The 13,302-nt window shown below is 44.2% G+C and overlaps 1 long non-coding RNA gene across 1 annotated transcript; it reads right to left on the bottom strand.

Annotated features, from left to right (window-relative positions):
• Positions 1-1,660: 1,660 nt before the first annotated feature.
• LOC129510732 (uncharacterized) lies at positions 1,661-13,302 on the bottom strand. Its single transcript, XR_008664681.1, has 3 exons — positions 13,183-13,302; positions 5,006-5,044; positions 1,661-1,705 (listed from the first exon to the last, which is right to left on the bottom strand). It is a non-coding gene; the product is annotated as an uncharacterized LOC129510732 (long non-coding RNA).

Below are 13,302 nucleotides of genomic sequence, written 5' to 3' on the forward strand. Positions count from 1 at the left end.
GCACTGGCCTTTCTTTCCTCTGCCTTCCAGGGAAAAAGGAATCATTCTGCCTGAATTGCAAAAATCATGTTTGAAATACCCTCTCAGCTTTGTTTTGTCAACTGACATCACATCTGTCCTTAAGAAGCCAGCTTAGAGATCCTGAGCCCCACAGACTTGCCAGCGGGGGACCCACCAACAGTGCTCTTTTATGACAGCAATGACAAGTTAACCAACAGCTACCATTTCCAAGAATGGGCACCTTCAGACCTACGGATGAGGAAACTGAAGCCCAATCCTTCGAAAAGATTACTGGTACTGATTTGTTACCTGTGGTACCCATGTTACCCATGGTAGGCTTCTAATCTCTCAAAAGTGGGGAGGCCCCCACCATGTCATCTTTGGTTTTATGCCCAATGGTGTTGGCCAAACAGCAAGGACCTGAAAATGCCAGTTAAAGAGAGCAAGAGAAAGAATGAATGAGGCTCAGATAAAAACAAACTATCTGGGGCCACCTGGGTAGCTCAATGGTTGAGCATCTGCCTTTGGCTCAGGTGGTGATCCTGGGATCCTGGGATCCTGGGATCGAGTCCCGCATCAGGTTCCCCACAGGGAGCCTGCTTCTCCCTCTGCCTATGTCTCTGCCCCTTTCACTGTATCTCTCATGAATAAATAAATAAGGAAGGAAGGAAGGAAGGAAGGAAGGAAGGAAGGAAAGAAGGAAGAAGAAAGAGAAGAAAGGAAAAGAAAAGAAAAGAAAAAAGAAAAGAACAGAAAAGAAAAGAAAAGAAAAGAAAGAAAAAAGAAGAAAAGAAAAGAAAAGAAAAGAAAAGAAAAGAAAAGAAAAGAAAAAAAGAAAAGAAAAGAAGCGAAATGAAGCACAACAAAACTGTCCATACTGCTAGGGATCAGGGACAGGGTTAGAACTGTTGGTCTGACCACAAAGCTACTTGTGAAGGCACCTGTTTGCACCTGTGAGCTCCCCTAGCCCATGGGGTCTGATTGTAAGATGAAGGATAGTGGTCCTGAGTAGCTTCAGGCAGTTGGGGACAACTATCCCAATGAACACAAAATACTTTCTTTTGCCATGTGTTTTACATGCTTTGCAATGCCCCACCTAATATCTTTTTAATGTGAAAATTGTAGAGTCATTATGGACACAGAAAAGTGCATAAAACATAAATGGTCAATAGATTTGACCAGAAAGTGAGTGATCTGTCACATACAGGCCACCCACATGAAATGTAAAGCAGGCTCTCAGAACCAGAACTAGAGAGAAGCATGTCCCTTTCCTTGCACCGATCACGTAGAAATCACTGTGCTGTCATTATAAAAATATTCTGGTTTTGCTTCCAGTTTTACCTTCTACAGTCATTCATTATTTTATCTAATTATTGAAGTTCCTTAGCTCGTAAGGCGTGTGATGACCATCTCTGTCCTAGGGACAGGGCATCGAGAGTACAGGGCTCAGTACCATGGGTTCTATCTGCATGTGGAGGAGAGAGAGGCAGAGTGGCCTTCCCCAGAGCCCTGGGAGGTGCCTTCTCACTCCTCAGCTCATTGGGACCTGACCATAGTCTTCTGAACCCAGAGCCTTCTGATCCTTAGCTGCTGAAGAGCTCACGTGCAAGATCTCTGAGCTGGCGCCACCTATCAGGGAGTGCGGCGGGACTCATGCTTACCTCCAGCAACAGGTCCGTATTCCCATCAAACCCACTGGATTCAGCTAGGGGACAAAACAGAAAAAGGGAAAAGTCAGTATGAGGCTGTCTGGTGCACCCCCGACCACCCTGCCAGCACAGCCACTTGTTAGCTGGAAGCACACTTACACTAGAGGGTCCCCAATGCTGTTTTATATGTGAACAAATTCTTCATTCAAACACTTGGTTAAATCCAGAGTTTGGGCAGAGTCCAGAAATCTCCCTATCAAACCCTCTAAAATTTGAAAGAGCAGGAAACCCAGACTCAGGGAAGAAAATGACTCGTTCAAGGCCGTACCCTGTGATAAGACCCAGGGCTGGTAATAAGGGCAGGTAAATAAAGCAGCCAGTGGGGGTGAGGTCTTAATGGCATTTAGTTCCCATTCTGAGCTGGCCAACCCAGTTGCTTCATACTCCATGTTGATGAGATTCTGGGAAACAAGCCAGCTAACTCGAGGGATTTAGATAAAACCAACTGGAATAGTTTCCTTTTTGTCCCTGAGTCCAACTTTGAGGCCAGGATTGAGTGATCCAGGCAAGGGGAGGTGGTTACTCTCCCTGCAGCCACACAAAAGACCAGAGGTCACTGGCATAGTCATTAAGAATCCCCTCCTGCCTGCAGGACACCTTGTGGAGCCTCGTAGGATTTATAGAATGCTCTCACACGTTATGGAACTCGACCTTCATGTGAGCCCCTCGGAAGGGACAAGGCTGAGCACTGTATTCCAAATTTTCAAGGAAGAAACTTGAGCTTTTATCCAAGATGATAAAACTAGTGGAGCTGAGGTGACCGATTCCTATTCCATCACGGCCCTTGGCGACAGGAGAGAAGAGAGCCTGAGAGAGGGTAACACATGCTTCATGCTTTGCTCCATGATCATGTGACACTGAAACTCTCACAATAGCTCTACCCCCTCTCAGTTCTGCTCTCTGTGGTTTGAGTTAAGTGTGATCGGTCGATGCAGTTTGGAAGCAGATGATGTAGCATCAGAAGGTCAACAGTAGCCTAACCCTAGGTCACCTGCCTAGATCACTCAGCCCATTTCACCTTACCATGTGGGTACTTTTTCATCTCCCACCACTACAAGAAGAAGGGTGAGTACAGTACAGTAGGATATTTTGTGAGAGAGCACACATTCACATAACCGCTATGACAGTATGCTGTTGCAACTGTTCCATTTTATTATCAATTATTCATCTCTTACTGCATGCAGCTGATAAATTAAATTTTATCATAGGTACATATGTGTAGGGAAAACCATAGTAGACACAGGGTTCGGTCCTATGTGTGGTTTCAGGCAACCCCTGGGGGTCTGGAACATTCCCCATGGGTAAGTCCCCATGTCCCCACTGGACAAACAACTCCAATTTCTAACTCTGTCGATCATCTCAGTCATCTTTATATCTACCCAACATTGAAGGACCTGGGGGGATAATCTAATTTAAACCCAATTTTACCTATAAAAATCTTTGGGAATCAGGAAAATCAGTAAAGTATGCCATTATCCTAAAACCATTCAGCCTGTGCTTATTCTCGAATATGTCATCCCTATACATGGGAGTCGGTACAGTTGAGCTAATAAGCAACTCTACAAATAACCTGGCCCGATTCTCTCATTCTGTGGAGGGAAGAAATTGAGGCCAAACAAAAGAATTAACCTTCCCCAGCTGACGTAACACATTTATGGGTGAGCCAGGAGAAACCCCAGATTCCATGTCCACCCACCAACCTGCCCCAAGCCCCCTGTCTTCCATTAGAGCGCTCCTCACCTTATGTGTTCTTAAGCCATTGTATTTAGCATTTTGTCAGGACTGACGAGTCTGTCTGGTTTATTGTAACATCATCTCACCAAGACCATCTCCATCAGTAACCTCCTGCCTGACACCTTCCCTCTCTGAGCCTGAGGTCCTCAACCCCAAAATACAAATTACCTCTGTGCCTCCTAGCTCACACTGTTGTGAACAATAAACTGATATGCAAACAGGAGAGGCTAATTATCAGTAGTTATTCTTGGATTTGCATCCCATGCTATATGAATAAGCACTAGACATCTCTGTGCCTTAGCTTTTCCATCTGTCAAGGGGAGATACCGATCTCCAGGATCTAGTTTGAAACAACACTAGAAAGACAGGTGCAGGTATTAACATAACCTAATCTCTTCCAAATTAAATGCATTCTAGTTACCAACGTCCTCACTGATTCATCGTCACTATTCCATTGACCTACGTTTATTTATTCATTTATTTATTCAACTCCATTCATGTGGCACCTACTGTGTGCCCAGTAAATGGGGAGCAGAAGTACCCGAAGAAGCAGCAGACCCAGTCCCCATTTCAAAAAGCAGACAGTTCCCAGACAAAATGCCAGAGATGTGAATAAAATAGAATGATTCTAAAAGGGTTCATGCAAGCTTTCCAGGAAGGTCAAGAAAGTAATGTCTTGTTCTTAGTCCATTAGGAGGAAGGCCAGGTCATGTAAGGGGGGTGGTCAGAACAGAGGTTTTTACCTTACCCCTTAGAGCTGCTGGGAAACTGCAGTGGTCGGTGGAGGGGGGTAAGAAAAGAAACTATTTAAAAACAAACGTCATCACTGCAAACAGATGCACACATACACACCATAAAACAAATATAGTGATACAGATGGAGAGGAGATGAGCCTCAGGTTTTAGGCTGCCCTGCCCTGCTGGGTTCCATTTCTGCAGGCATCCAGCCGCTGGGGGTCTCTCAGTCCCCACTGCAAGACTCCCATTTACCACCAAAACTTTCCTAAGGCCTACATCTACAGGATGCCGACTTATGAGTCCATGCCAACTTGGTCTCCTGAAGAGCTCCTTAAAACTACCCATGTCTTACCTCCTGCCACGTTCTGATTCAGTAGTTCTGAAGATGAGGAATGTGGGGGTATGGGTTTTTTTTTAAGATTTTATTTATTCGAGAGAGCGAGAGAGCACCAGCAGGGGTAGAGGGAGAAGCAGGCTCCCCACTGAGCCAGGAGCCCCAGGCAGGACTCCATCCCAGGACGCCGGGATCATGACACAGCTGAAGACAAATGCTGAACTGACTGAGCCACCCAGGTGTCCCAGGAATGATGTGGGTTTTAAGGATGTTCTCGGATTGTTTTCAGGTGTACTCCTGGTTGAGACCCATAATGGAGTCAGAGCCTACATGATTCATAAACTAGAGAGCCATCCCATAAGAAGGCACATGCTAATTCAAAGCCACCCAGAGACGGCATCGCTAGCAAAGGACCCAAGGTTCCAGATTTCCAATGCAGGTCCAAGTTCGCCTGGTTAGCACTAAAGAGTGGACAAAAGGAAGAAAAGTACCTCTCCTAGTCATTCTCTCTTCATTCCAGAAAGAGGGCTCTGTGGGGGGAAAAAAAAAGAATATTTCAAAGCATTGAAAGCATACACCTTCCATAATCAAAAGAGAGAATTCTGATGAGTGGTAACTAGACTTTGGGGGATGATGACTTTGTAGTGTATACAGATGTTGAAATATAATGGTGTACACCTGAAATTTATATGATAAAAAATAAGTTTTTACATTGAAGTGTAAGTATACTGTACTACATAAATATTTCCATTATGTCCAAAAATATGGTTAATTTAAAAAGTATTTTATGGGTTCTAGAAAAGAATACACATCTTCTATTTGGGAGGTGAAAAGTTTGATCTGGGGGTTAATCTATAGTTATACAAATAAAATAAATCTATAAATAATATATAAATAGAAAAATACACAAATACTAATAAGTATATATTTAGAAATGCTACACATTTTCTATTTTGTTTACCAGATTTTTAAAAATATTTTACTTATTCATTCATAAGTAACACAGAGTGAGAGAGAGAGGCAGAGATATAGGCAAAGGGAGAAGCAGGCTCCCTGTGCGGAGATTGATGCAGGACTCAATCTGAGGACCCCAGGATCACAACCTGAGCCAAAGACAGATGCTCAACCACTGAGCCACCCAGGTGTCCTTATTTACTAGATTTTTCTTTTCTTTAAAAAAAAGATTTTATTTATTCATGAGAGACATAGAGAGAGGCAGAGACAACAGGCAGAGGGAGAAGCAGGCTCCCCACAGGGGGCCCCCCACAGGGACCCCGGGATCATGCTCTGGGCTGAAGGCAGGTCTCTTAACCACTGAGCCACCCAGGCGTCCCATTTACTAGATTTTTCATGACCTTGTTGATATAAATTAATATCTGCTTTCTATTATTTTTTGTGTATCTCCTACATATCATTATATATGTATTATGATACTTTGTTGCATAAAGATTAGAGTTATAATCTCATTGTGTGTTCCCCTTGCTTCATTAACACCTTTTGACTCCTATTAAACTTTCTTTCAAATAAAAAAGAAAGAATTTAGTTTCAACATGCAATTTGCATTTAAAACAAATAAACATAAGGAAAAGAGAAATAGCTGTGTTTCAAATTTTCTATTGAAACTAGCCCTGTGAATTAGTTGAGAGAGAGATTCCACTAGTATCTGAACCTGGGAGACGATGACCTGAGGATTTCATAAATAGCTACTGTCATCCAGATGGAATTTCTCCTTTGCTTGTCTATCATGTATTATTTTTGTAATGTTTCTAAAATCACTTTTGAGATAATAAACTTGAAAAATCAAAGTCTCATGGATGCACAGGGTTTTTGTGACAAAATAAATAGCAGGGCAGGAGGAAATTGTTAGTGTCTCATTTTAGTTAAAACATCTCATTCTGATGAAGGTTCTCAAGGGCAGAAGGCAATATATACACATTTCAAATTGGTGGCATTACATCAAAACAGAGATATTAAGGAAAATGCAGTAAAAGATTGTGTTATATACAAGTGGGGATAGGAGGACCAGTCTCATTGGTATCACAGCAACACTTAACTGGCTGAGGTCAGCATTCCTGTGTCCCTCAAAATAAATAAATAAATAAATAAATAAATAAATAAATAAATAAATAAATAAATAAATAATAATAAAAGTACATGCTTACTTCTACCAAAGAATGTTAATAGAAGGACAAGTTTTGTTCCCTTTCTCTCTTTATCACCCATGAATGCAAAGAATGATTCAGTAGAACACAACTAAGAGAGATTCTCAATTTGTGGCCAATGAACATTGCTCACTCTCTGGCCTGAGGAAACAGATCAGATAGGCAGGACAAGTCTTTAATTGAAAAGAGACAGATATAGGAAGGAAGAGGAGAGGAGAGGAGAGGAGAGGAGAGGAGAGGAGAGGAGAGGAGAGGAGAGGAGAGGAGAGGAGAGGAGAGGAGAGGAGAGGAAAAGAAGAGAAGAGAAGAGAAAGAAGAAGAGAAGAGAAAGAAGAGAAGAGAAGAGAAGAGAAGAGAAGAGAAGAGAAGAGAAGAGAAGAGAAGAGAAGAGAAGAGAAGGGAGAAAAGAAAAGAGGTGAAAATAAAAGTAGACAGAGCTGTTGCCACCGGGTTATCACTTCCCCTATAGGAGAAAAAAAAATCTTTTTTTGTTAAGTTACCAAAAATTTTTCAATTCCATCCAAATAACATTTATTAAGAACCAAGAGAAGCACAGAGTGAGATTTAAAAAAAAAAAAATCCCAGATTTTGTTCCTGCACCGTAAGAGACACCAATACTAGTGGTCGTATTAGTCAGGATAGACCATGCTTCACCATGTTAATAAATTAGTCCCCAAATCGTAGTGGTTCACAAGGAAGCTTCTGTTACTGCTGGTCTTGATCACTCATATAAAATTGAATTGAAAGTTAGTTTTTGCTCTTTGGCAGCTCCCATCCCTGGCTCCTTCTGTTTTCAACCCCACCACGTTAGAGCCCCTCCTTCAAAACACACGGACAGAAGAGGTGAAATCTGGAGAGTTCTCAACCCTGCTCCCTGCCTCGGCCAGAGGGGACACATCACATTAGCTCCCACTCCCATGGGCAAGGAGTAGTGCACGTGACGTTAAAACTCTAACCACGGGGAAGCTGGAGAGAATCTTCCTGTGTCCCTAGGAAGAGAGATGGTGATGAGAACATAGCATTGCATCTGCCCCTGAAAAACAAGGAAATCTATTAAAGAATCAGACAGAACAGAGAGCAGCACCATTCTGAGTGGCTGGGAGGTTTTGGAGGTAAGGTTAGAGTCACCTCCAAGGATAGATTAGGTGGGGAATATGGAGCACATGCGATGTGGAAGGAACATTGTGAGCAAAGCTCTAAAGGCAAGAAGCAATGTGTATTTGAAGACCAGTAAGAAAACAAGCCCCGCTGAATGGTAACAATGGAAGACAGCTATTCAGAAGCAGCTGGGGGTGGCTCATATTTGGCAGAGCTATGAGCTGTAGGACAAGGAGTAAAAATACTCTTTTCTTTTTTCTTTTTTTTATATACATTTATTTTTTATTGGTGTTCAATTTGCCAACATATAGAATAGCACCCAGCGCTCATCCCGTCAAGTACCCACCTTAAAAATACTTTTTTTTCATAAAGCAACTGGTGGTCTGTGCAGCCAGTCTGCCCAGGTAATCCCAGGCACCATTCAGATGTCCAATCCAGGGAGTGGGAAAGTCACCTGACTCATCCCATTATCCCAATTATGCAGATAGTCACTAATCCCTATTGATCTGCTTCCTGTGGATATCCCAAAGCCACATGTTCCTCTATGTTCCCGCTACCTCTGCCTTATTCCAGGCCCTCAGGATTGTTTACCCACTGCCACAGACTGAATGTCTGTGTCACCCCAGAATCCATGTTGAGATCCTAATCCGCAGTGTGATGGTATTTTGAGAGGGAGCCTGGGGGAAGTGAAACCCTCGTGATAGCATTAGTGCCTTTAATAGGAAGGCACAGGAGAGCTCTCTCCTGTCGGTCTGTCTCTCTTCCTCTGTGCAATGGCACAGCAAGGAGGCAACCTGTCTGCAAGACCGGAAGAGGTTCTCACCAGAACCCAATCATGCTGGCACCTTGATCTTGGACTTTGAGCCTCCAGAACTATGAGATATAAATTTCTTTTGTTGAAGCCAGTCAGTCTATGGTATTTGTTATAGCGGCCTGAGGGGCTACAGACACCATCTCTGGCCACAGCCTCATCAGTGGTCTCCTCACCTCCGGCCCTTTTCCCCTTCTGTATAAACCTGACACTATGGACCAGGATGGACTTCCTAACAGCCATTTCTAAAACGGTATCACTTAAGGGCCACTTCCCGACCTGCTCATGTCTATTTCACACTCTCACCAATGCCAAACCACTTTGAGGTTTTCTGGAGACATCACATTTGTCATGGCTCTTGAGCATTTACATATGCTGCTCCTTTTGACTGAAAGGCCTCAGTCTTGCCTGCTCAGAAAAATCATTCCATTCTACAACAGCTTCTTCTTGATCCCTCCCTTGGTTAATAATTCCCTCCTCTGTGCTGACTTTTACATGCTTCTAAAAACTTTTATTGCCTCCATTTGTTTGCATTCACTCATATCCTGGTCAGCTCTCCAAGGCCAATGTGAGCACGACTGCGAACAGGGAATGTGCCCTCTTCACCTTGACTCCCCAGGCCCAAGCCCTGTATCTGGTTCAGAGCACAAATTCAATAAATACGTCTAAGGGGTGCCTGGGTGGCTCAATTGGTTAGGCATGCGACTCTTGATTAGGGCTCAGGTCATGATCTCAGGGGCTCTGTGCTAGGCAGGGAGCCTGCTTCAAATTCTCTCCCTCTTTCTTGCCCCTCCCCCCCACTTGCACACTCCCTCTCAAGTAAATAAACAAAATCTTTAAAAAAATAAATGCTTTTAAATCAAATGTCAAGTTAGTATTATGGACAGTATCTAAGATACATCCTGGGTCTAATATTCAGGCTTAACACTATGATCTTTAGTAGAATAATAATCATAATAATAGAATAATACAAAGGTTTATAAAGGAGGAATGTGGAGAAATAAAGTACTTTGGACTCAGGAGGGCAGAGTTCTTTAGTCATACCTAATAGTTATTAAGACCTTAGAGTAAAAAAAAAAAAAAAAAAAGATCTTAGAGTGCCTGTGTGGCTCAGTCGGTTAAGCGTCTGCCTTCGGCTCAGGTCACAATCCTGGAGTATTGGGATCGAGCCCTATGTGGGGCCCCCTGCTTCTCCCTCTGCTTCTCACCCCACTCATGCTCGCTCTCAATCTGTCTCAAATAAATAAATAAAATCTTAAACAAACAAACAAACAAAAATACCTTTCTCTGGGCCAGACACTATGCTAAGCGTTTTAATATATAATCTCACTTAATACTCACCAAAACCCTTTAAGGAAAAATACTATTATTATTCGTATTTTAAACATGAGTAAACTGAGGCATATGGGCAATAGGCATCTCACCCAGGGCCCCACGGGTAATAAGAGTGGAGTCAGGATCTGAATCCAGGGACTCTAAGACAGAATCCATACATGAAAACTGCTTGGCCATGGTAAGAGGACAAGCTCAGATAATACGATCGAAGGCAGTGTCACAGGACCCATGAGGACAACATCAGAGCCAGAAGGGTGATGGCCTGGGAGCATGGCAATATGCACACCTTACACTCCTTACCTTTAGTAATTTAGAAATAGGCTGAGTGTGTGTTAGTAGGAGTGGTATCTTAAGTATGTGTTTTTAAATAGAAACCGTACTTTATTAACTATGTGCAGTATCTGTGGCTAGATCCAAACTTTTGACAACTAGAAAATAAATAAACAAATACCTCATCATATATATATCATTACTGGGCAAGGATAACATAATGAATCAGCCTTGGTAGTTACAACAATGTGCCAAGACACCAGAAGGCAACGCCTAGAACAAGTGAAATGTAAATCTAAGTGGCTACTTTACTCTTTACTGATTTAAAATAAGCACTTTCCCCCTTTTATTAAATTCTAAAGTGTCTCTATCAGTTATCAACGTATTTATGACAAGTTTACCAGATGCCCTGCCCTATGAGATTATAGGTGGTATGGGCAATTTAAGTGGGAGGGGAAGACAGGGTAATGGAAGGAGAGAAGGACAGACACACAGACAGGGGGTTCCTCTGACTCACAGGTGCTACCACTATCAGTGCAGATCTAGTCAACAAATATGCATTCAGCTTCCACCTGGGAGCAAGGAAGGAGCTTAGAGATGGGGATTCAGGTGGGGGCGGGGGCGGGGGTGGGGGTGGAAGGACATCACAGATACAGTCCGGGCTCCTAATGAGCTCACAGCCTTGCAGTGCTTACAGACAAGGAACGAGGCAGTGTCAGCGCCAAAGGGAGAGAACAGGGTGTGGTGGCAGTGCTGTGCAGGTATCCACGGCAGATGTGGCAAGTCCCAGAAGGCTGCCAGGAGGAAGGGAATCTACACTGAGATCTAAAGAACAAACCCTCTTCCAGGAGTAAGATTGTAGGAAAGAGTCTTCACAGAGAGAACAAAATCAGTAACATGAGAAAGAACTAAGCGGAGAAACAAGTGAAAACGCATCTCCTGCCTCAGGAGGAAGCAAGAAGCAAGAGGGGAGTTAGCAGAAGATGGGGCTGAGCAGTGCAGGGCCGCCTCCTGGAGCCCACGAGGCCTTTGGATGTTCCCCCAACATCGATGGAGAGTGACCGAGGACCATGTGGAGAGCAGGACAGGAAGAGGACCTGGAGAAATGCACGCTTTGCAGATCTCTCTGGTTACAGTATAGGAGATGATGGATAGAACAGCACTGGGGTCTGGGAAATAGGTAGGTTGCTACAAGCAGTGCTGATGGGAGTTCCAGGTGACTGGGGCCCAGGGGGGGCAGCACGGGGATGGATGAATGTGGAAAAATGAGAAAGACACACAGGAGAGAGAAAGCCCTGGAGTAGGACATGGTGATCCAGGGGCCTGAGGGTGAGGGAATGTGATGCCACCTAGGCATTGGCTTGAGAAATGGAGAGGGCAATGGTGCCTGTTCCCAAGAAGACAGACCAACGGGAAAAAGGTAGGTTTCCAGAAGCGCTCAGCCTGGGACATCCTGCCCTGTGGGTGTCTTGGAACCACCACAGGACACGCCTCCTAGGCTGTTGGATGTTTGGGTCCATAGTCCAGGAGAGAGATGGGGTCTGCAGATTTCCATTAGGGAATATGATGCAAGTCAAAGAAGCAGACAAGATTATGCAATGAGAGCACATGGAGAAGAGAACCCAAGAACAGAATCCCGAAGGCAACCAATCCTGAAAGGACAAGCTGAAGGAGAGGATGCACAAAACATTTTAAGAAGAATAGCCAAAGAGGTTGAAAGGAAACCAGGAGGGTGAAGTACTATGGAAGGTGAAGAAAAATCTTTTCTCCATTAGGAGGAAGTAGCCTGCTGTGCCACATGCTTCGAGAAGGCAAGTAAGATAAGGACCCTGGAGCACCCATCAGATTCGGTACCAGTGGATCACTGGTCCCCCTGGGAGGAGCCATGCGGTGCAGTGATGGCACAGGCGGGGTGGGCTGAGATATAATGTGTACTGACAACTCTTTCAAGACAGGTGTGTATCTAAGAGGATTTGTATAGTCAGGAGATGTTTTCAAGATGCAAGAGACTTAAAAACATTTACATGCAATTGGGAAGGAGCTAGGAGAATAAGTAGGATTATAAATGCTGATGAAGAGGGAGGTCCTCCAGGAGGCACAAAGAGAAGGCATTCAGTGCACGGGGAGATGGACTGGTCTTTGGCTGAAACGGGCCCAGAAAAAGAACTGTGCTAACAGGAAATTCAGAAGCAATACGAATGGCAGAGAAGCTGTGCTTTGCAGAGACAACCCCAGGACTTCCATCATTAGTCAATCAGCAGCCAAACAGGGTATTAACCATCTGGGAGCAGAGATTCCTTGTTGACTCAAGTTTCTGCTCGGACCACAGCCTGTTAGGAAAGTGGATGGGGTAGGTGTGGGGGCGCCTGGGTGGCTCAGTCTGACTCTTGATTTTGGCTCAGGTCATGATCTCAGGGTCATGAGATCGCCCTGCCTCTGGCTCTGCAGCGCTGTGCATGGAGCCTGCTTGGGATTCTCTCCCTCTGCCCCTCCTCACATCCCCCCATGCTCCGCTGGTGTGCGTGCATGTACTCTCTCTCTCTCTCTCTTTCTCTCTCTCTCTCAAAAATAAAAGTGAGAGAAAAGTGGACTGGGACATGGGAGTTTAAACAACAGAAGAGAGAAACCCTCAGCTCTGCCAACACAGCTATAAGACTTTTTAAAAACCACTTAACTTCACACACCTTTGAATGCAAATGGATATATTTACCAGTTTAGCACACGCAAGTCTAAAATGAGCCTTGCTTCTGTTAGAGATGGACCACAGAATGTCTAGAGAATATAATTCCAAGTATTTATTAAGTGCCTACTCTTCTAGGGCTTCACTGTACCCAAGAGAATAATTTCTTACACCTGAGGAGCGTTTGACCGGCGATGGAGATGCTGCTTCTAGAATTCTTGGGGAGCCTGTTTAAAATGCAGATTCCCAGAGCACATCCTGACAGTAAGTTGCACTAAATCTGGGGTAGAGCCTGGGAAGCTGGACTCCTACCAGGCTCCTGATGATGCCGGAGGACCATCTGGAAACTCGACACTGCTTATCACGTAGCAAGCCTTCTCACACACCATGTAATTCAGATCATGAGCAAGGTGTTGGGGCGCTCTGATAGGT

The sequence above is a fragment of the Nyctereutes procyonoides genome, unplaced genomic scaffold (assembly GCF_905146905.1).
Source record: "Nyctereutes procyonoides isolate TBG_1078 unplaced genomic scaffold, NYPRO_anot_genome, whole genome shotgun sequence".
In the NCBI taxonomy this organism is placed as follows: domain Eukaryota; kingdom Metazoa; phylum Chordata; class Mammalia; order Carnivora; family Canidae; genus Nyctereutes; species Nyctereutes procyonoides.